Source organism: Tachysurus fulvidraco, chromosome 10 (genome assembly GCF_022655615.1).
Source record: "Tachysurus fulvidraco isolate hzauxx_2018 chromosome 10, HZAU_PFXX_2.0, whole genome shotgun sequence".
In the NCBI taxonomy this organism is placed as follows: domain Eukaryota; kingdom Metazoa; phylum Chordata; class Actinopteri; order Siluriformes; family Bagridae; genus Tachysurus; species Tachysurus fulvidraco.
The window spans coordinates 6,613,707-6,635,478 of record NC_062527.1 but is presented as its reverse complement, the minus strand read 5'-3'; the positions used below and the strand labels follow the sequence as shown (position 1 = coordinate 6,635,478).

General features: G+C 40.1%; 1 long non-coding RNA gene across 1 annotated transcript; it reads right to left on the bottom strand.

Moving 5' to 3' along the window:
* Positions 1-13,063: 13,063 nt before the first annotated feature.
* Positions 13,064-18,209, bottom strand: LOC113660187. The gene is made up of 4 exons (XR_007144158.1): positions 18,148-18,209; positions 13,958-14,793; positions 13,688-13,828; positions 13,064-13,487 (listed from the first exon to the last, which is right to left on the bottom strand). It is a non-coding gene; the product is annotated as an uncharacterized LOC113660187 (long non-coding RNA).
* Between the last annotated feature and the right edge of the window lie 3,563 nt (positions 18,210-21,772).

Here is a 21,772-nt window from a genome sequence, read left to right as displayed (position 1 = left end):
CTACATTTGAACACTTTTTTCCCCTGACTCTCTTACACTACACTGGTTCCTAGATGGATGAACATCTAATGATGGAGTGATAATAGCAGGGAGGTTGAGCATGGAGTAATAGTAAAGAATCTGATCTTAAGGCATAAAGCAAGGCTACTGTAGTTATAAGGTCTACACGGTCAGCCTGGTCGTTGGCTGAGTGCATCAGGAATAAGCATTTCCACTCTGATGACATATCTTCTTCTCTCTTTATAGCAAGTCTTCTCTTTTTTGTATTTTTTTCCCCTTTCATCCCATATTCTACTCTTACATTTCCATCTTCTCTATGGCTCTTTGATTGCAGCTTTGGCATTTGCTCCTGAAACACACCCTGTACTTGATTCTTCGTGACATTAAGCCTGACACACCAAGTAACACTGAGTATTCTCTCTCTCTCTCTCTTTTTTTTAAGCTAAATGTGTTCTTCTTTGTCAGCAGTGGTTGATGATTATTTTTTGTGTCATGTGTCTTAAGCTCTTACCTAAGACTGTACTGACCTGTCATGGGATCCTGGGGTAGTTTGTTATTTTACTGGCGCTCCTGTGTGCCATAATTTATTCCCTTCTAATCTGCTATGTTGATATTTTTCTCTTGCCTTTTTTTTGGGGGAAAAAAATTAGTCTTTTAATTCTAATCATTTCGGCCTTGTTCAGATACTGTACAGTGTAAAAAAAGATGCCTGACAGCTGCATGCGGTGCTCCAGATGTTAAACTCATGAATAATGTGTAAGGCACATTCGCCTCACACCTCCAGGGTCGGGGTTTGATTCCCGCCTCTGCCTTGTGTGTGTGGAGTTTGCATGTTCTTCCCATGCCCTGGGGGTTTCCTCCGGGTACTCCGGTTTCCTCCGGTCCAAAGACATGCATGGTAGGTTGATTGGCATCTTGGATAAATCATTACTGTTTTTATTTAGCACTTCTTTACCTGCATATCAAATTAAAATCTTTAGAAACTCACTGATGCTATTTAATAAACAGTAACACTGATTTATTTATTTATATTCTCCTTGATGGTTACAAATGATTTAATTGTTTACATTCAAGTTAACGTGATTTTTTTTTTTTATGTGAACTTATAACACATGAATGCGCTTCTGTTCTTGTTCCCTCGTTATTTTGTTCCTTATTGTGGTGTCATGCCATTGTTTTTTTTTCTTTTTTTTTTACTCTTATTTCTGCTTAAATAGCAATAAACTAATCCCAATAAACTAATCCAATCCAAATACAGCTTTTTCTAGCAGGTTTTAAATGCTTTCTTTTGTTGAAATCATGTTGAAAAATACATCAAACTGAAAAATGAGTGAATATTCGGTGCATTTCACATCACATCAGCACATCATGATTTTTTTCTTCTTCTAAAAAATCAGAAATAAATCGAACTGATTAGGCTACTAGAAATGTGGAGGTCACAGTTTTGTTTTGCACTTTTATAAGAAATTTACATTAGCGCTATGACGAAGCTGAGATCGTAGAAATGAAAGAAACGCCCAAGATAATGAACTTAAAACCCAGTCAGAGATCAATAAAATGAAAGCAGTATCCATCCTGGCTCCCTTTATTTTGACTCTCAGGCTTCAGTATCAACATGGCCTTCAGTGTCCTCTAACCAAGACAAAATAAAAGCTTTAAAGTACTACGCTAACAACGGTAACATGCTCTTTAATTAAAGGCCCTGAGCGCATCGCTTATCCTATGTTGCAGTGACCCCCTTTAAGCCCAAGTCATTTACTGAGAGACATGAATCCTCTCCAACATCATTAGTGTGTTTTGCCTTGACCTCTATGAGCGAAATTTCTCCGTAATTATCCTTTATAATTGTACTGCTTGTTGATGTGGTGTCTAATCTGTGCGGTTTAATCCTCAGACTGGCTGCTTTATTTCCCTGATGAAAACATGGCTAGTTTAGCGGCATCTTGTTCTCCTGCCCACATCAGAGTGACTTCGGGGATTTTGTAAGCAACAGCCTTTCATCATTAAAGATGGCAAACACTGCTGTTTTTCTTTTTTCTCCCCCCGATTGCCTTTTAGTCAGGGACAGCGCTGAGGAATTAAGAGGAAGCACATTTTCCTTCCTGTTTTTAACTCTCTCTCTGTCTTACTGTGGAATAAATGATGAGCAAGCCAGTGAGCTGCTGCTTTGGTGCATGTGTAATTATCGAGCTCCTTTCTGAGTTCTTAATTAAAAAGTAGGGTGATAAGCTGTCCGCAGTCGCAGGCATCGGTCATCATTAAAGCAACTCTTGTGAATGTGACAAGCGGATGATACCAATGATATAAAACTTAGCCTTACCTTAATAAAAGGCAGGGGGGATTAAAGGATCTTGCATACTGTAGTTACTTTTAGCTTGGACTCTAAGAGGGGTTAAGCGGTCCTGCTAATTAGAGAGGAGTGAAGATGGTGTTCTCCAAAAAGCCTGCTGTGTGTCTCGGAGTGTATAAAAAGAAACACACACATTCTGAGCCACAAAGGTCAGTGCATATCATCTTTAACTCTAGCAGTGTTTCAGTAAACATAATGTAGGATAGAAGTCTAATTGGTCTTTTTTGAATTAGGTAAAAATTAATATTTCTTTTTAAAGTCATTTGAATTTTTAGGTGCGAGATACAGTATATGGCAAGTAACGCAAAAACCACACATAAATAGAAGTGAATTAAAGGCAGGGTCTCTTATGTTTGAAAGCCAATGTTGACATTTGAAATCACCAAAACAAACACGCCCCTAACCCAAATGGGTCCCACCCCTGTATTGATAGCTCCGCCCACACATACATACGTAACCCAGGCAACTAATGGAAAGAGATGTCTTTATCATAGCTGAAGGGAAGAACAATACGACTGCAGATAAACAAACAAGCAAAAATGACACACAAGCATAATCATGCAAAGGACGGAATATATTAGTTCTTTGTAACAAAGCAAAACCAACGTTACTCACCTATCGAGAAGGAAAAAAGCGCCTCGGCATCTTAAGTAAAGTTGGCCGCATATTCACAGATTGGAGTTTCCCCGAGTCAATAACTCCTGAGATAAACACTGTTACTACACAAAACGTGGTTGTAGCTGCCTCTCTACATTACTACGATAGAAAAGAGGTGTTATTTGTGTAGTAACAGTGTTTAGCTCAGGAGTTATTGACTCGGGAAACACGGATCTCCAGTGGTTAGGAGTTCTCACATGTGCTGTGTGTGGGCATGTTCTCCCTGTTCTTCAGGGTTCTCCTCCAGGTTCTCCAGTTTTCTACACCCCAAATCCAGACATGCCTTGTAAGCTGATTGGCATCTCTAAATTCTGTACTTCAGGTTCCTCACAAGCCTATGTAGGATAAGCGCTACAGAAATTGGATGGATGTATGGATGGATGCAACATTTACATAGAAAAGATATTCTATCTCACAGTAATAGTTATTACACAACACTACTAATATCAGTAATTTCATTACTCGAGAGAGGAACCTGATCTTAATTGTGAACAAATGATTCAATACAGACATTCAATATGTGGTAAGATGGTCGGTGCAGTGGCTAACTGGCAGAAAAAGAAATGGCAAAACTCCAGAAAAGTCCAAGGAAAAATCTCATTTAATTGAGCCACCATTTTCAAACAGGTGTGACAGAAGCCAAGGCAAAATCTCCATTGAAAATCAAAATGTAACCAATAAACAAACAAACAAACAAATAAATAAATAAACTGTTCAAAGTACAACTCAACACATAACAAAAAAAAAAAAATTACAACGGGGAATAAATAGATGGTTGGCTGCCGTTCCAACGAACAAACTTTTTATTTATTTATTTATTTATTTATTTATTTATTTATTTATTTATTATTATTATTATTTTCTCTCTCTCTCTCTCTCTCTCTCTCTCTCTCTCTCTCTCTCTCTCTCTCTCCTTCACCATTTCCTTTGTTCTTTTATAGTCTTGGTCCCCTCCCTTCATATTCAAACGGACCAATCATAACACTTTGTTTGTTACGTATATTTTACCCTTCACAGATTTTTTCAATTTACAAGTCACACCAAAATATAGTCTACCTGTAATCAAAGGCATTGTCCTTTAACAAATCACCAAAATGTCTACATTCAAGAAATTTTAATCCATGCATTTTTAATTAGGCGACTCCTCCCCTTCAGGATGCTATAAAACTGATTTCCTGTTTCCAGGCCACTCCTTTTTAGGCCTTTCCAGGACCGGTAAGATACAAACATTCATATTAATATACAAACATTTATTGAATTCTCCTTTGTACGCTTCACATTGCTAGCAGTCACCATGTAATGTGCACCTTCCATGTGACTGCTTCTAAAGTAAAACAAACACAAAATAAAGAACTTACCAAACTGTCTCATGTATTTATTTAGCCTGAACTATGTGTGCTACATCACACAATACATTACATTTCTAGGTGCAGTTAGACTTACTGAAGTATTTTATAGCTTCAGTACTTCATAAGTGCAAAAAAAAAAACCCACCCGAACACTGTGGCTATCAAGTTGAAACTTACCATTTCAGACAGCTGGACTATGGAACAGTTTCCCTCTTCACCTATTTATTTATCAGTGCTAGAGGCTTAAAGAAGGCTTTATTTTCATGTCCAGGGGAAAATAAGTAATTAAATGCTTGAATGAGCCTGTAGCCACTTCTATTACAGCCCTGTTGGTAAAATCAGAACCTGAAGGTCAAGGTTTAATGAAGGTGTCAAGGTTAAAGTCCGTGTGAAGATAAATACAGACTGCATCAGAGCTATTCTTACTGTACATCATCCCAGACCTTCATTGAATGTGTCCTTGTTCAGTGATGGTTAATGTTTTATTACAATATTCACAAATCTGATCAGGTGTCTTTGTATAATAGCACGTCTCGCGCTCTAGTTCTGTCTAACGCAAAAGTTTATGACAAGATTTTTTATTTATTTTATTTTTCTAATTCATTTCTGTAGTAACAAGTCATACATAAGGACTTGTGATGACACTCTGTACATGATATAAGATTAATAATAAACAGATTAAAAACAATGTTGATGCTTAACACACTTAAACCTATGGATATGAGGTGGTTATTTTTATGGCATTTGTCAAGACAAGTCAAGAAGCTTTTATTGTCATTTTAACCATATATAGCTGTTGCAGTACACTGTGAAATGAGACAACGTTTCTCCAGGATCATGGTGATACATAAAACAAAGACAGAGCTAAGGACTTAGTAAGTCAGTCCTAGATACATAAAGTGCCACTGTGCAACCTGGTGTAAACAGTGCAGGACAAAAGATAGTGCAGACGTACAAGTCTGCAAGTACAAGTTACAAGACATTACAAAATATACAAAAAAGACAATAAACAGACCAGTGCAAATACTGTATGTTCAGACAATATTGCATGCGGTGATACTAGAATGAGCACAGTATCTTAGCAGCAGGTCCCTGAGATAAAGTATAGGATTGTGCAAAAACAGCAAAAAAACCTGAGATATTGTACAGTATGTGCAAAACGACTGAAATGTTAGACAGTGTGTGCAAAGAGCAAAAAAGTGTGCAAAACAGCATGTAAAGAGTTTGACGGATGTAAGCAGCATGTAAACAGTTTGATGTGTCAGTGTGTGTGTTTGGTGTAGGTCTGTGCAGTCCATACAGATGATGTGCATGTGTAGGTTGTGCTCAGTACAGTTCAGTCCAGCTTGTGGGAAGAAATTATTACACAGTCTGGTTGTGAGGGCCCGAATGCTTCGGTACCTTTTTCCAGATGGCAGGGGGGTAAAGAGTGTGTGTGAGAGGGGTCTGTGGGGTCATCCACAATGCTGTTGGCTTTGAGGATGCAGCGTGTGGTGTAAGTGTCCATGATAGAGGGAAGAGAGACTCCTATAATCTTCTCAGCTGTCCTCACTATCCGCTGAAGGGTCTTGCGATCCGAGCTGGTACAGTTCCCAAACCTTCCAGTGATGCAGCTGCTCAGAATGCTCTAATGGTCCCTCTGTAGAACATGGTCAGGATGGGGGGAGGGAGATGTGCCTTTCTTAGCCTGAGAGAGAGAGAGAGAGAGAGAGAGAGAGAGAGAGAGAGAGAGACAGAGAGAGAGACAGAGAGAGAGAGAGAGAGAGATCAGGAACTAACTTGTTCACAATATTGACTCTTCCCACCATGCAGTTTTATAGCAGTGTGTAATGACAGTGTGTGTAACTGTCCTGTATTATTCCTTACTCAAAATAAATATTTTATTATAATTATTTTTCAGCTTTAAACTTGGATTATAATTTTGTCATGTCAACCCCGGAAACCTGCATTAGGAAGACAGACTGGCCTACAAACATGGCCGATAACAACCAACAGGATCTCTGATCACAGCCACACTAGATAAGGACTCACTTCAAACATCGGACTTGGAGTGTTTTGTATCTTCAGCACCAAGCATTTGTTCTGCGCTAGTGGTCATGGTCACGGGTATGATTCTGGTTTCTATCGTCGATTATCGTTGTCTCCGCTGCCTTTACATCACATCCCTCGGAGCAGGATTTGAAACAGCACAAATAAAACCGATGGGACTAATTAATATGCATCATGTTCATTAAAATCTATTTATAGTGGCTATTAAATGTAGGCTTATGCATTAAGTACCAATGACTCATCACAGATTCATGTTAAAAAAAAAAAAGCCACCTCCTGGATTTTCCTCCTGCTGCTTACACAGAAACTGTCTTAAAGCTGAATTGTCAGTCACACGTGTGGGTAAACCCCAGAGTCAGTACGATTACCACCTCAGAGAGCAGGAATGAGTTTATAATACACACCAGAGCAGATCATTAATGAGGTCTAGAATCCAGAGCTTCAGTAACTGCAAGCAACTTAAACAGATAAATGGAGTTGTGCAGCACTGAATCTATAACTGCAGAACTAAAGCAGATCTAAAAGTATTCTGAGAATGAAAATCAGCATTTTGTTCATGTGTAAATGTAAATAAAGAGAAAGATCGGTTTAACATAATTCATCTACATACATACTATTGCTGCTGCAGTGCAGCACTCTTTCTTCATTGATTGCTGTGATATAAGATTTTTATTGCATAGATTTTCATTATACTGTACATAAATAACAAGACCGACACAACCAACACAGCCTGTACCAACTAAAAACCAATACCAACACAACCTCCAGCCAATTTTACACCACCACAACCAACGCAACCTCCGGGCAACTTTACACCACCACAACCAACGCAACCTCCGGGCCAACTGAACACCACCACCAACACAACCTGCACCAGCTAAACACCACCACCAATACCAACACAACCTCCGGCCAACTAATCACCACGATAACCACCAACAATCCCTCTGGCCAACTAACCACCACCATAACCACCAACAATCCCTCCGGCCAACTAACCACCACCATAACCACCAACACATCCTCTGGCCAACTAACCACCACCATAACCACTAACACATCCTCTGGCCAACTTTACACCTCCACAACCACATCCTATGTTTATGTTTACTTCAACTGCACATTTCACAATTGCACATGTCTACATACAAATTGTATATATTGTATACTATTTGCATATGTTTATTTCATGCTTATTTAAACTGCACATACAATTTCATCTATACTACATATGTCATTCTGTTACACTGTGGAGATTATGTCACTAAAACAAATTCCTCACATGTGAAAACATGCCTGGCAATAAAGCTGATTCTGATTCTGATCCTGCGTCAAATAAACACCACCAACATCAATAATAATAAGAATGATCTAAAACTCCATTAGAGATTAGAGACCGAGGTTACATACAGACCCTTTTTTTTTGGCCTACATCATAAGCCAAGACATTATAGCTCTAAATAACACTTTTCTTTTCATACAATTTATCTTGAAGATGACAGTGACCTTGTTAAGTAACCTGCATTGATGTTTGATAGATCACAGAATAATAACATTTACACGAGTCTCACTAGACTATCAAAGTGACTCAAAATGCTGACGGTGTTGTGGTTGTAATTTGAAGGGTAGAGTTTGTGTAGCGGTCAGTGTAATTAAGCTTGACTGGGAGGTCCAAGCTGCAGTATAAGGACAGTGGTGGACAGAGTGATTCAGAGAAAGAGAAGGCCAAGGCTCATGGGTCAGGTTTCAATTACTGCACTGTACTAATAAGACCTCAGGGTGAAAACTCTCTCTCTCTCTCTCTCTCTCTCTCTCTCTCTCTCTCTCTCTCTCTCTCTCTCTCTCTCTCTCTCTCTCTCTCTCTCTCACTCTCTCTCACTCAAAAACAACATACCTCTTAGAAAAGCCACTTACAATGCACTGAATATTTTAGCTGCCTAATGATTTTGCTTCTAAACATGAATGAACCTTTTTAAAGCAGTGATTTGCATAAAATATCTGGAAAAAAAAAGTTGCCAAAATATTCGCATGGAATACTCAGCCCCAGTCTACAAACAGAGCTTGTTGATAGCACGTTTTATTCAAATCTCCACATATCAGTACTCATTTTAAAAATGTAAACATTTAGGTTTAGATTTAGATTTAGATAGGTTTAGACACTCTACATTTCATTCATAAATTGTCATGACTGACACTTGAAATAACTTGAAATGTAGGCAAAAGTGTTTTTTTTTAAATTGAATTAATACAGCAGACCTCTACTCACACTCTAACACACACAATTTAGTCTAGCCAATACTGTACATCTGCCAACATGTTTACGGGAAGGTGGAAAAAAAACTATAGCCAAAAGGAACACAGGTTTTAAAGCCTGTTTTGCAGGGGGGTATGGTTTATGGGGGCAGTTGTGGTCTAATGTTTAGAGAGTCTGACTTGTACCCCGAAGGTTGTGGGTTCAAGTCCCGGGCTGGCCACGACTGAGGTGCCGTTGAGCAAGGCACCGAACCCCCCAACTGCTCGCCAGGTGCCGCAGCATAAATGGCTGCCCACTGTTCCGGGTGTGTGTTCACGGTCTCTGTGTGTTCACTGCTGTGTGTGTGCACTTTGGATGGGTCAAATGCAGAGAACAAATTCTGAGTATGGGTCACTGTACTTAGCCATATGTCACTTCACTTTATGGTTTAGTGCAGTTTATCAGGAGGAGGCATTTTCCAAAGGAGTAAGTGGGATGACGGTTCATTACTTTTACTGTATACAACCGTGTTCTCTCTGTGTGATGAGCAGGTAGCTGTTTGTTTACATGTATTGCAAAACCGTGGCTCTGCTTTGCAAAAAAACAGTTTGACTTGAATTTAAGTTGAATTTATTTATTTATTTTTAATAACTGCAGTCATTTAAAGATAAAAAACAATATTTTGTGAATTTTCTCGATAAATCGGTTTTATATACGCTATACATTAAAAAACGTACCACTGAAAGGTCTCATTTTTCTTTTTAATTTTCTTAAGAGGTTCTCCAAGTTCACAGCAGCTTTCAGGAAAGACCACATTGAAATATTCCTATATTACTATTTTTATTGCAAATTTGCATTCAAATTTTATTCCTTACATACATTAAAATGTGTTTTACAATTGTCTGTATTATAAAACGAATCAAAATCAAAATGGCTAAAATGTGTGTTTCCAAAGGAAGTGGAAGTGGGCATTGTGTTACGAGACCAGGTAAGTTAAAGCTTTAGGTGTTCTCCTGGTTGAGAGCCCGAACGGCTCTGGGGAAGAATCTCCTCCTCAGTCTCTATGGGATTACACACTACCCGGGATCACATCATTCTGAGAACATATTGTAGATTAAAAAAAAAATAATAATAAATTTTATATATAAAGTTTGTGTCTGAAATTCCAATCTATTGTTAAAACTCACTAATTTAAAGTACTTTTTGTTTAAATGAAATGCAGAGTGGGAAGCTCAGTCCCATCGGCCTGCTCCCGAGGACATCTCCTGTGTGACTGCTGTCTTAATCACCGTATGCAAATCGTGTAATTAACACGGTGCAGCCTTCTACAGATTACATCTTAAACACATGAATCGAAAGCCTCTGCAGAAGGACGTATCTGTAGAGGGTTATAGTCTGCGGACATGGTAAACAAACAGTGACTCAGCGTAGTAAACGCCAGCATGTTTCATGGTCTCTACTTTACAGGAATAATATTTAACCAAAACACAGTTTATTTATTCAAATATGTATTTCTTTTTTTTTTTTTTTTTTGAAAATATGAATTTATTTATTCAGGATTCTTGCACAAAAGTAATTGTAAAAAATCGGTTCTGCTTATCTGTACATAGCACACATGCACACAGAGATTCTGAGCAGGATGTAAGCCACAAATCAGGATTTTAAACCTCAGATGTAACTACAGACTTAAGCAACATGGAAAGAGACCACATTTTAGTCGGAAGCACTTATATCAAAGCCTGAATTTTTTTTAAGGAATATTATAAGCATCTGCACAATTATTGTTCATTTGAGTTTTTTTTTTTACAGTGGAGCCTGCTGCAGTAACGCAAACTTTGGCGTCATTTTATTAAATCAGCAAATCAAAATTCCACTATCAAGGAGCTGTCATTTTTCCTGGAGTTTATGAGTTTCTTTTGGAGCTATAGCACAATCACAACACATCTGACCTCACTGCTAAAGATGAGACCTAGCCAGCACAAGAGCCTTTGAGGACCTTTAGATATTAACCACCACACCACCCTTACTTCAAGACACCCCGATCCCGACAGGTCCTTCGGCGTAGATTTTAAAGCCTTAAGTTGTGGCATAGGGGTGATGCCATTACAAGGTCACGGCACTCCAGGTAAACTCTTCCCTTGTGCGAATGTTTAACATAAATCGACACCCGTGGAGGTAATAAAGATGTGGACGATAAAATACTGCTGTCAATTAAGGCCATGTTGGAAGAATGGAGACACTGGCTCGAGGGGCATGACACCCATTACAAGTTTTTACAGATCGTTTGGAAAACTTACATCGCAAGACACAACCTACATCAAAAAAGCCAAAAGACTCAACCCTGGCAGGCTAGAAGGGAGCTATCCTTCATTTGTTTCCAATTTACTCTCATGTTTCTCCCCAGTGCTGAGAACAGCAAAGCAGATGCTCTGTCCATACGTCACGATCCCTGTAATGTTCCATCCTACTCTGAACAAATACTTCTCCGGTCAGCCATCCTTGCTCCTGTCTGATGAGAAATAAAGGAGGAGATCCAGCGTGCTCAACAAACAGAGTCTCCCCCATCAGTGTGTCCTCCCATAAAACAGTATGTTCCTCACTGACTGTGCCAAAGAACCATCCAGTGGATCCATGACAGCCCCAGCTCAGGTAACCCTTAGATTCATCAAACCACTACACTTGTCCAAAACAACTTCTGGTGGCCTTCTCTCCAGTCTGACTTCAAAGAATTGATCGATGCCCATCACGCACCCCACAACAACTGCTTGCTGGACTTCTTGGACCGTCGCCCACACCCCGATGTACGCGGTCCAACATACTGTAGCAGTGGATTTTGTGAGCGACCTGCCCACCTCCATAAACCCTAATCATTTCTGAACCATGATAGCTTTGTACATGGGTTGATTCCTTGTTTAGCCTAGAAACATCTTTGCAATTAGCTGAAAAGTGCTAATCAGATTTTGAAATGAAGCAGAGATGCTAAATTCTAGTGTGCTACCTCCCAGTACTGTAGTCTATCACCAGTTCTTAAATATTTAATTTACGGTATTTAGCAGACACCCTTATCCGGTGCAACTTACATTTTTATCCCACTTTTATACAACTGAGCAATTGCAGGTTAAGGGCATTGCTCAGGGGCCCAGCAGTGGCAGCCAGGTGAACGTGCGAATCGATCTCACAACCTTCCGAATGGGAAATCAGCACCTTAACCACTAGGCTACAATATCCCTATATCAGATACAGTATACAACTCTGTAGTAAGTCTATTCCATAATAATTACAGTACATGAAGTAGATTCCTATGTACCACTGATCATAAACATTCTTAACTCTGGTTGGTTGTGTCTATGTAGATCATTTGTCTTTGTCACGTCTCATCCACAGTGGTGTTAATACGAAGGTCATATTATTTCTGTTTTCTCTCTAGAATACTTGGAGTGATCTATTCATAGAGAAGTTCCAGATAAACAAAAAACGGTTCTTTTTCCCCACACAGATGTTTGTGTCTTCAGAGTAAATGGTGATATCAAACCCCTTTGTGATTCAGCTCAAATTTATCTTCATCCACTAAAATTCACTGTAAGATTATAAACACAGGGACAAGCACGTCCCACACTGAAAGGCAACACGAGTCTTGACTCATTTTAGATCAGTCTCACAGATAAAAAATCATTCATTACTTTAAAACGCTCCATAAGTTCACTCCCATTCCGCGTGGAACGCTGGAACGCTGGCGTACCGAGAAAAAGGGTTAATGAGAGAGTTTGATGCTTGGTCCTTTAGTTGTTTTATAAGGGATGAATTATGGTTAAGGTATTTAGCTGAGAGTTACAGAACCCGAGTACTAAGTCGAGATTTTCACAAGCTATAAATAGTGAACAATTATGCAAAACAGGCTAGGTGGCGGGATCTCTCACCTTCTTGTTTCCTCTATCTTTCACCTGCCGCAGACACTTCCTACCATCTACCTACAAATCGAGTAAAGAACAGGCAAAAATAAACAGATGAGACAAACATACAAGACACTGCAAGCTCAGAATGGCTCGCAGGTTTGGGAAGCAGTGTTGCTCTTTAATATTCTGCTGCAGCGAGTATCAGAATGTCTCAGTGAAAGGGCATTAATTATTAAACCCTTGTGCTCTGAAAGCCACACTGAGGTCAGATATTAACCTTTCTTACCTTTTGTGGACATCCTCTGCATATTTGTTTGCTTGGAAAATTTGCAGGACCTTTTTCTTTGCCATATCAAAACAAGTTTCACGGCATCATTTCATTTCTCTCCGATTTTCTCTCAGTTTCTTTTCAGTGCCATGGATATTAGAAAGTTCAGTACATGCAGAAGAGTTTAGCAACACAATATTCTGTAATCTGATAGTAAATAAACCGTCGAGTTAATTATGGGATGAAGCAGACAGACACGGTAACCAGCTGGAGGAGTATAATTAAAATATTAAAATGTCAATCCATCTTTATTTTTGTTCAGTTTCAGTGACCGATTCAAATGCAGCACATGATTCTGCTGATACTTCAATCAAGGTGTCATGAATTTATTTAATATCTACAATTAGCATTTCCCAGAACTTCTTATGGATTTTACAGAATAGCCTCCAGGTGGTCCGGCGGCAGGATCCGGTGCTCTCATTACCGCGGCCTGGGTTAGATTTCTGGGCAGGGCGCTAACCCAGCCACTGAAGAGTTAACGCTCAGTGCCAGTCCCGAGATATCCCGAGATAAAAATGGGAGGGTTGCATCAGGAAGGGCATCCGGCATAAAGCCTGTGCCAAATCTAATACGCGGACCACGTGATCCGCTCTGGCGACCCCAAACTGGAAGCAACTGGAGGAAAATTCTTAAGGATAATACAGAATGATCCATCAACATTATTAAATATGAAGTATTGATAATATAAAGAATCTCCATTGAACTGCCACAATTAAAGGTTGGTCAGTTTCAACAAACCTAACAGACATTATGAAACAAAATTGTAAATTTACAAATTGTGTAAGCAAAGGCTGTGTTTTTTTTTCCTTCCTGAGTGCACATACTCACACGTATTTGGTGACTGATGAGCTGCCTGTATTACATGGGCTTATTGTATTTTATCAGCTGATGGCACACACTGCAGGCTGGAAAATGCACACATCTACAGAAAATGCTCTCTCTCTATATTCTATGGTAATCCTGAAGAATCTGAGAGATTGAGAGAGAGAGAGAATATGGCTTTAGGATTACCATAGCATGGAGAAGAACTATTTATATATTGATATTTCATTTCAAATGTTTCTCTGCAGATGTACAGCCTCGTTGCTCATGACTTACCCCTGCTTGGGAGACAGAGTGTACTCCTCTTTATGATCGGATGGCTCTTTCTCCTGACAGCTGAAACATACCATGAGTTCAGTCTCTGCAAATGGTTTCAGACTTTTGAGTGATCAAAGTGCTTAGACAAGACTTCTCTGCTGTCACTTGAAGCAGTCCTCAAAGCGAGCGCACAGACCGACATGGGAGCTGGACGTCTCTCTTTAAGGTGTGTGTCAACTGAGCACGGCACCCAGAGGACAGGCTTTTGTTTTGCTGCCTGTCTCTGCTGCCTGATTAATAATAGATGTAAGACTCATGAACTCGTGCAGGGCTCATCTGTCCAAAGTGATCTCAAAAACATGGTATGTTTAAGGTGTTGCGTTACTGATCACAAGGTTGTGATCAGTTGTGGCACTGGGGAAGACAAAGGAGACATAAAAGCAAACCAAAGACACAAACACAAAGACCAAGACAACTGGAATAAATAGGGGGGGACAATCATAGTGACATAAGGAACAGGTGTGCAGAGGCAGGAATGGAAAATGGAAAGGGCAGGGCTAACACACCCGAACACAAAACAAAAACAAAGGCACATGATACAGACAAACAAGGCCTGTCAGGATGTCCCCCTAGTGTCCAGGCAGGGAATAGTCCCAGCCATTCCTGACAGGTTGCAGTTTGAATATCAGGTCCATAAGCTGCCTCCACTAGTGGGCAAAGACACTTAACAACCTCGATTGCTTATGTGCATAAAATCTTAGGGCACTCCCTCATTCGACCACACTGGAGTTACTCATTACAGCTGTGTGCGCTGATAAGCAGTGCAGCTTCAGGGAGACAAACATGGTGGAGACCTGCCAAAAAAACACAAAACACCGGTGACACTCTTAGCCAGAACATTTCATATGTTGATGATTAAGGTGGCTCAAGGCAGGAAGTGAGTAAAAGGACAATGAGAAGGTATAACAGAGCATATTGTATGGCATGAGATGCATTAAGATGCCTCTCTCTCTAGAGTTCTTCCTCAATCTGGGCAAAATAATGAAAATAATCTTGGGCTTGGGCTTCTGAATGGATTTATGGAGGGAAAAAAAATGGTATTTATAAAGAATGAGAGCTATTGTAAACATTTCCTAATGTTATCTTATTGCACTACTTTATCTTCGTGTCTCACTCACAGCTCCATTATTATAAGGTAATTCCCTCTCTCTCTCTCTCTCTCTCTCTCTCTCTCTCTCTCTCTCTCTCTCTCTCTCTCTCTCTCTCTCTCTCTCACACACACACACACACACACACACACACATACACCCCCCCACACAATCTATTTATTACAATTAATTAAGATGAATCAAATCTTATTTCACTACTTCATCTGTGTAAAAGCAGATTTACAGCAGTTAGAATTCTTGAGCTCAGGACCTGTATATAAAGTAGCTAAGAAAAATTAAGTTATTTCTTATTGTTAATGTCAAACGTTGCAATTTTACAGTGTGTGGAGGCAACCGACCGGAGAGTCTTAATGTTGTGCATTTAAAATAGACAAGTCGTGGCCTAATGGTTAGAGAGTCTGACTCCTAACCCTAAGGTTGTGGGTTCGAGTCTCCGGCCAGCCACGACTGAGGTGTCCTTGAGCAAGGCACTGAACTCCCAAACTGCTCCCCGGGCGCCGCAGCATAAATGGCTGCTGTGTGTGTGTGCACTTTGGATGGGTTAAATGCAGAGAACAAATTCCGAGTATCGGTCACCGTACTTAGCCGTATGCCCTTTCACTTTAATTGATATTTATATGTAACAAATACATGCTTAAAATGTATAAAGTTATCACCAATAAATTATTTAAAGAAAGATTTTTTAAATATTAAAAGACAGCTTTAGTCATATTTGCTTTAATGCAATTTTATAACTATTCTAGATATTTTCACTTGATGTCATTTTTTTTGCTGCCCAGTAATAAATCAGGCCAATTTAGACTTATTATAATATTGGTATCATGAAAGATCTTCACGATAATAAAACAAGTCGTTGCTTTGAATTTTTACAGCTAGACATTACAGTAGTTTTTCAGGAATTGAAAAAGTGACACCGAAAACCTCACACAACTCAGATCTAACCTGGGGAGTGATCTTTCAGACATCTGTCTCCACTCCTGGTCATATATAACGTTACTGCGAGAGTCACAGAGCGGATCTGAGAACCGCTCCTCCCTCCATCTCATCCCAGGCAGACGGGAGAGAGGAGATATGATAACAGATTGTAAAAATGGACAACCGCTGGGCTAAAGGATGATTGAAATGAATGTAATCTCTCTTTGTTGGCATGAAGCAGGGACTGCAGTCTAAAAAAATGAAGTCTGCAGCCCCCTGAATGAGCCGGATAGCCTCTGGGCTGAATGACCCTGCCGAATACTGCACCGCGGGTCGTAAAATACTTGGAGGGGCATCGTTTCAGTCCAGAATGCTGAGATCAGCTCTATCGGTGCAGAATGTAACACCGCCGTTTGACTTGGCAAGCCGTCGGTAAGATGGCCGCGTAATTGAGGTGTCTGCGAGGGGGCAAGGACGACAAAAAAAAAGCTGAGGAGATGGAGAAAAAAAATTTCCCAGCTGCTCAGACTGACCACATATCTATCAGCCTTCTGTGCCAGTTCAACATGAAAGGAACAAATATAGCAAACACGTACTTCTGCTGCAATCAGGGATAATGTCCACATCCAGCAAATTGGTCCGAACAGCTGAAAGTACCTGATGAAGAGGAGAGGCATTTGGAGGGTTTGATTGCTGATTAAAAGTGGGAGAGGGATAAGAGGACTCTATGCAGCCATGTGGCACCCTGAAGTAATTAGCAGCTGTGCCACTGAGCTCAGGTGTACAGGATATGTGCCAAAGTCTCAGCTCTTCTGACTGCATAGCATTTTTTTTTTTTAAGAACTTGGCAACCACTTTAGTTCAGCTGCACCATGGGGTTATCACAGCACTACCGCTTTAGCCGCAGAAAGTACAGTGGAGTGGAGAGAGTCACTGCTGCACACATGCCTCGTGGCTAGGGATGTGCCAGTCACTTCTGAACAACTTTTACACACAGATTTAGCTCTTGCTTTGAGACATGGGTGAGTTGTTGAGCTGTAAAACACCTCAGATTTGAATATTATTATTATTATTATTTTTTTTTAAATGTCATTATTAATCCATTGTATATCATAAAACACATAAGGTGACAATGATCCAGAAAAAGAAATACAGCACTGTATCAAACTGAATACATGTGACTCATTGGCCTAAGGGTCAATTGTGCTTATTTCAAATCACATGATTATACAGTAGCACAGTAGTACTGTCTCTAATTTAGAAGTGTTTCGACCGGGGCTTTTGTTTCGGGGGTATAAAAAAAATGCTGTCAGTGACATCATAGGGGAGCACCTCACCTAGCATTGCCTCATTTTAGGTGTGCTGTGTGAATGCCCACAAGATAAGAGCTGTTTGCTTTGCTTGTGTGACACATTAGATTGTTTGGTTATGCAGGTTTAATTAAGTGTGCTTGATTTCTAGTGTGGACTGAGGAGCCTAGTGGGAAACTTTTTTAGTGACAGCCATTCATGTATGTTGCATGCCATCCATGCAAATCCATTTAACAGTGGTCCCCAACCTTTTTTCACCGCTGACCGGTCAATGTTTGATCATTTTACCGCGGCCTGCTGGGGGTGGGGGTGTGGGGTGGCGGCTATACAATTAAATTAAAATTAATAATTTTAATGTAATTGTATTTAATCATGTCTTTTTAACTCACTACGACGCTAAATCAATGAGAACCCTGAGCTTGTTTCTTTGCAACGAGACGGTTCCATCTGGGGTAATAAGAGACAATGACACCCGAAATGTGTTGCTTATATCCAGTTTATTCCGTTGTTTTGTTTTGGTTGCCGTCACTGCAGAAATCCCCGCTTCACACAGATAGCATGTCGGAAATGGCAATAGGGATTTAAGTGCTGTGGTGGCAATCTCAGGGTATTCCGCCATGACTTTAATCCAGAACACCGGCAGAGTTTCTAACTTTCTAACGACCTTTAATGACTTTCTAACGACGTCTAACGATGTTTCGTGCTCATTTTTGCTAATTTGTTGGTTAAATTTGAGCAAACACAATATACACGTACACCAAGCACTGTTAAACATGACAAAGTACCGGTGAACAGAGAGAAGAGCGATACACACCTTCTCTCCACCAAAGCTACAACACCACTGCCGCTTGCAGCCGCTTAGCTCCAGACGTCTCCTAAACCCGGCCCGATAGCATGATATTTTGCGCATGCGCGGTATTGGTGCGGCTTTAGGTGACGTCTCTCAGCTCCCGGGATTAACCTCTGGTCCATGGAAAGTCGCACAAACCCGAGAGAAATACACCACAGTAAATAAAATGGAAATAATTTAATGTTTCTTGGGCGGCCCGGTACCATTTGGTCCACGGACCGGTACCGGTCCGCAGCCCGGGGGTTGGGGACCACTGATTTATAATACGTGTATTTTAATAGCGTAGTTAGCAACTTTTAATCTGCCTTGTTTTGTATTTACCCAGATATTATGTAGCTAAGAGATGTTGCAGCAGGTTTCGGGCTTTGGGTTTTGTACGACCATCTTCGAAGTTTGCAATTTGCCTCCTCTGGGGATGAAGAATTGTTCATTTCCCTTTAGTGACTGATCAGCACACGGTGAGCCACGCTGTGGGGTTGTCCGTCTAGGCCAGGCCTTAGAATTCCGCCGTGCACAAAACCGCGTTGCTCTTCTAAATCTTTCTTTTCTAGTCCGCATGATTGCGGAGCTGGACTGACCGATAATAATGCCCGGTGCTGTAATTTCCTCCAATTCGAACAGCTAAAGGTAAAATGTAAAATTTAAGCTGGGAGCGATTCAAATGAACGTATTTAGCCACCGACCGAGTCATCATCATCTTGTGTCTTTTTAATCTTTTGTTTCCTTTTTCCCCTACCATTTTCTTTCCGGTTTATTTCATTTGAATGAAGAATGAACCCAATTTAGTTTATTTGATATTTTGATTTGATTTGTCTGTGGTTTATTTAAGCTTATTTAAGGTGCTTCCAGCAACTGCACATGACCAGTTTGGGTGTTTTGTTTTTGATTCCTTTTGTTAATGGCACGTGTTGTGTTGATTAATGTGATATTTTTATTTTTGAGAGAGTGAACTGTGTGTGCGCTTGTGTGAAACCCAAATTGTCTTCTTTCCCTTCAGAATTCTTGTGGCCAGCTAAAGCAAGAGTGAGCCTTTCTGTGTGATGGTGGTGGTGCTTCTGGCAGCTTCAGTGCTCACAGTGGGGTGTTGTACAGTACGTGATGTAGTGTTGGGGTGCACATACATTCGGTGTCCTCTGGCTTATAGTGGCCACCTATCCAATTGTGATCCTGTTTTTTTTCTGCATCTAGAAACGATTTTATGTGCTATTTGAAATAAAGTCTATTTTGGTAATTAACTCCTGTCTGATACCTGACTCAGCTGTAATGAAATATTTGTGTCTTGTGAACTTGAGGTGAAGGGTGAGTCTGCGGTAGTAGACCCCCGGGACGGCATAGTTGTCTACTTTGGCTAGCTGCCCAGATTTAGGTTATCCTGCCCTTGCTTGGGCAAGTAGACGAGTGTGAGATTGGGGCTGTTGGGTTATCCATTTGTCTGTTCTCTGTAATGCATGAAAAAGAAAGAAAGAGCAAAAGCAGAAATAAAATGTTTGCTTCACAGAAAAGTAGTGAATCTCCAAACCTTATAGTTTGTAATTACACAATAAAACACTCCACAATGCTTAAACTTAGACTAAAGCTGCCTGAAAAATGTGAATTATATATATGAATTATATATATATATATATATATATATATATATATATATATATATATATATATATATATATATATATATATATAATGGTTCGTGTTATTCAGTACCCGATTGTCCAGCTTGTGTTATGTTTGTGTACAGTAGCATCAAAACTCCTCACCTTCTTTTCATTCATTCATTCATTCATTTTCTACCACTTTTCCGAACTACCTTGGGTCACGGGGAGCCTGTGCCTATCTCAGGCGTCATCGGGCATCAAGGCAGGATACACCCTGGACGGAGTGCCAACCCATCGCAGGGCGTGCACACACACACACACTCTCTCACACACTCACACACTACGGACAAATTTCCAGAGATGCCAATCAACCTACCATGCATGTCTTTGGACCGGGGGAGGAAACCGGAGTACCCGGAGGAAACCCGAGTACCCGGAGGAAACCCGAGAGGCACGGGGAGAACATGCAAACTCCACACACACGAGGCGGAGGCGGAAATCGAACCCCCAACCCCGGCGGTGTGAGGCGAACGTGCTAACCACTAAGCCACCATGCCCCCCTCCTGCCTTTTCATGACAATTATTATTCCCTTCCTTTATAAAATTCATTGTTTTAAAACAATCTGTGTTAAAATACAGATTTAAAATAGATCAATTTGCGTCTACACTTTTAGCTAGGTAAATTTTATATTATTAAAAAAAATAATAATACAAAATGTGACTTATCATTTGAGATTTTTATCTTTGACAGTATCTCAGCTCCTCCTGTGTGTTTGTAGAGTTTTAGTCTGGGCTTTAAATTCTTCTAAAAACTTCAAGGACTCAAAATAAAAAAAAATCTCCTCATAAAATGCTCACTGAAGTTTTATACACAGCCCCTGTTTGTGTATGCTGCTCATACCCCATGTTAGAGTCTCGGGGTTGTTTTAACGTTCCTTCTCCATGTGAAGAGGTACGATGATGACAGTCAGACTGTGATCTTAATTTCTCGGTATACTGTCTGCTTGCGTTACGCTGCGTGACAAAAACAAAGAGCTCCCGAACAGGAACGAACGGATGATTAAACTACGCTTCAATGTGTTGTTCTGCTTTTCACAAAATAAATGATGTGTTATTCCTGTACAGCTTTGGTCTCAGTGACTGGGTGAGTTTTTGGACTGCAGACATCTTCAGCACCCTGCTATTAATTACTGCACTTTGTCTTCTGGGTGGTAAAAAGAAGCACAGATTCACTCACTAATGATCTAATGCATTTTTACTATTCATTTTATGTTAGCTTGTCATTTGTAAACGGTTGACATTAGTGATCGCTCCAGTTACAAGACAAGGTTTGACAAATAATAGGTTCCTCTAGCAAAATCTTTTTTTTTTTTTTAATATCACAGATCCATATATATCTATACAGTATACGTGCTAAGAATCTCTGTAATATTGCTTGCATACGTGTAACACATGAATAGACAACATGATGGATTTAATCCCATGGGATAATGGGTCGAATAATGAGTAGAAAGTCACTATCTTACCAGAGTTTGATTAAATTTTGAGTAGATGGAGTAGACACGGTCATTCAGACCTCCACTGCTTCATGCCGCTATCTTAAAGTGGTAGGTGTAGCATTATGAACTGATTAGCATGTTAATCGCTAAATCAAAGATAGACCCTTTGTATAATATGCACAAGGCTCTCAAGTTTTGAAGACAGGCAAGCGTGACATCGCCAACCATAGAGTATTTGTTTAATTTCCATTTATTAATTTGTGTGTGTGAGAGCGAGAGAGAGAGAGAGAGAGAGAGAGAGAGAGAGAGAGAGAGAGAGAGAGAGAGAGAGAGAGAGAGAGAGAAAGATTATGACTGGTGTTGTTTATTGTGTTTGTTGCCTTTTTGGACTCCTTCATCATTTGTAATGTTGCTCCCATTTAAAGCAGTTCAGCTCAAGCCCAGACATTTTTAAGGTCATGATTGAGGACAATGTCCCGTCCAGAGACAAGCTGTGTC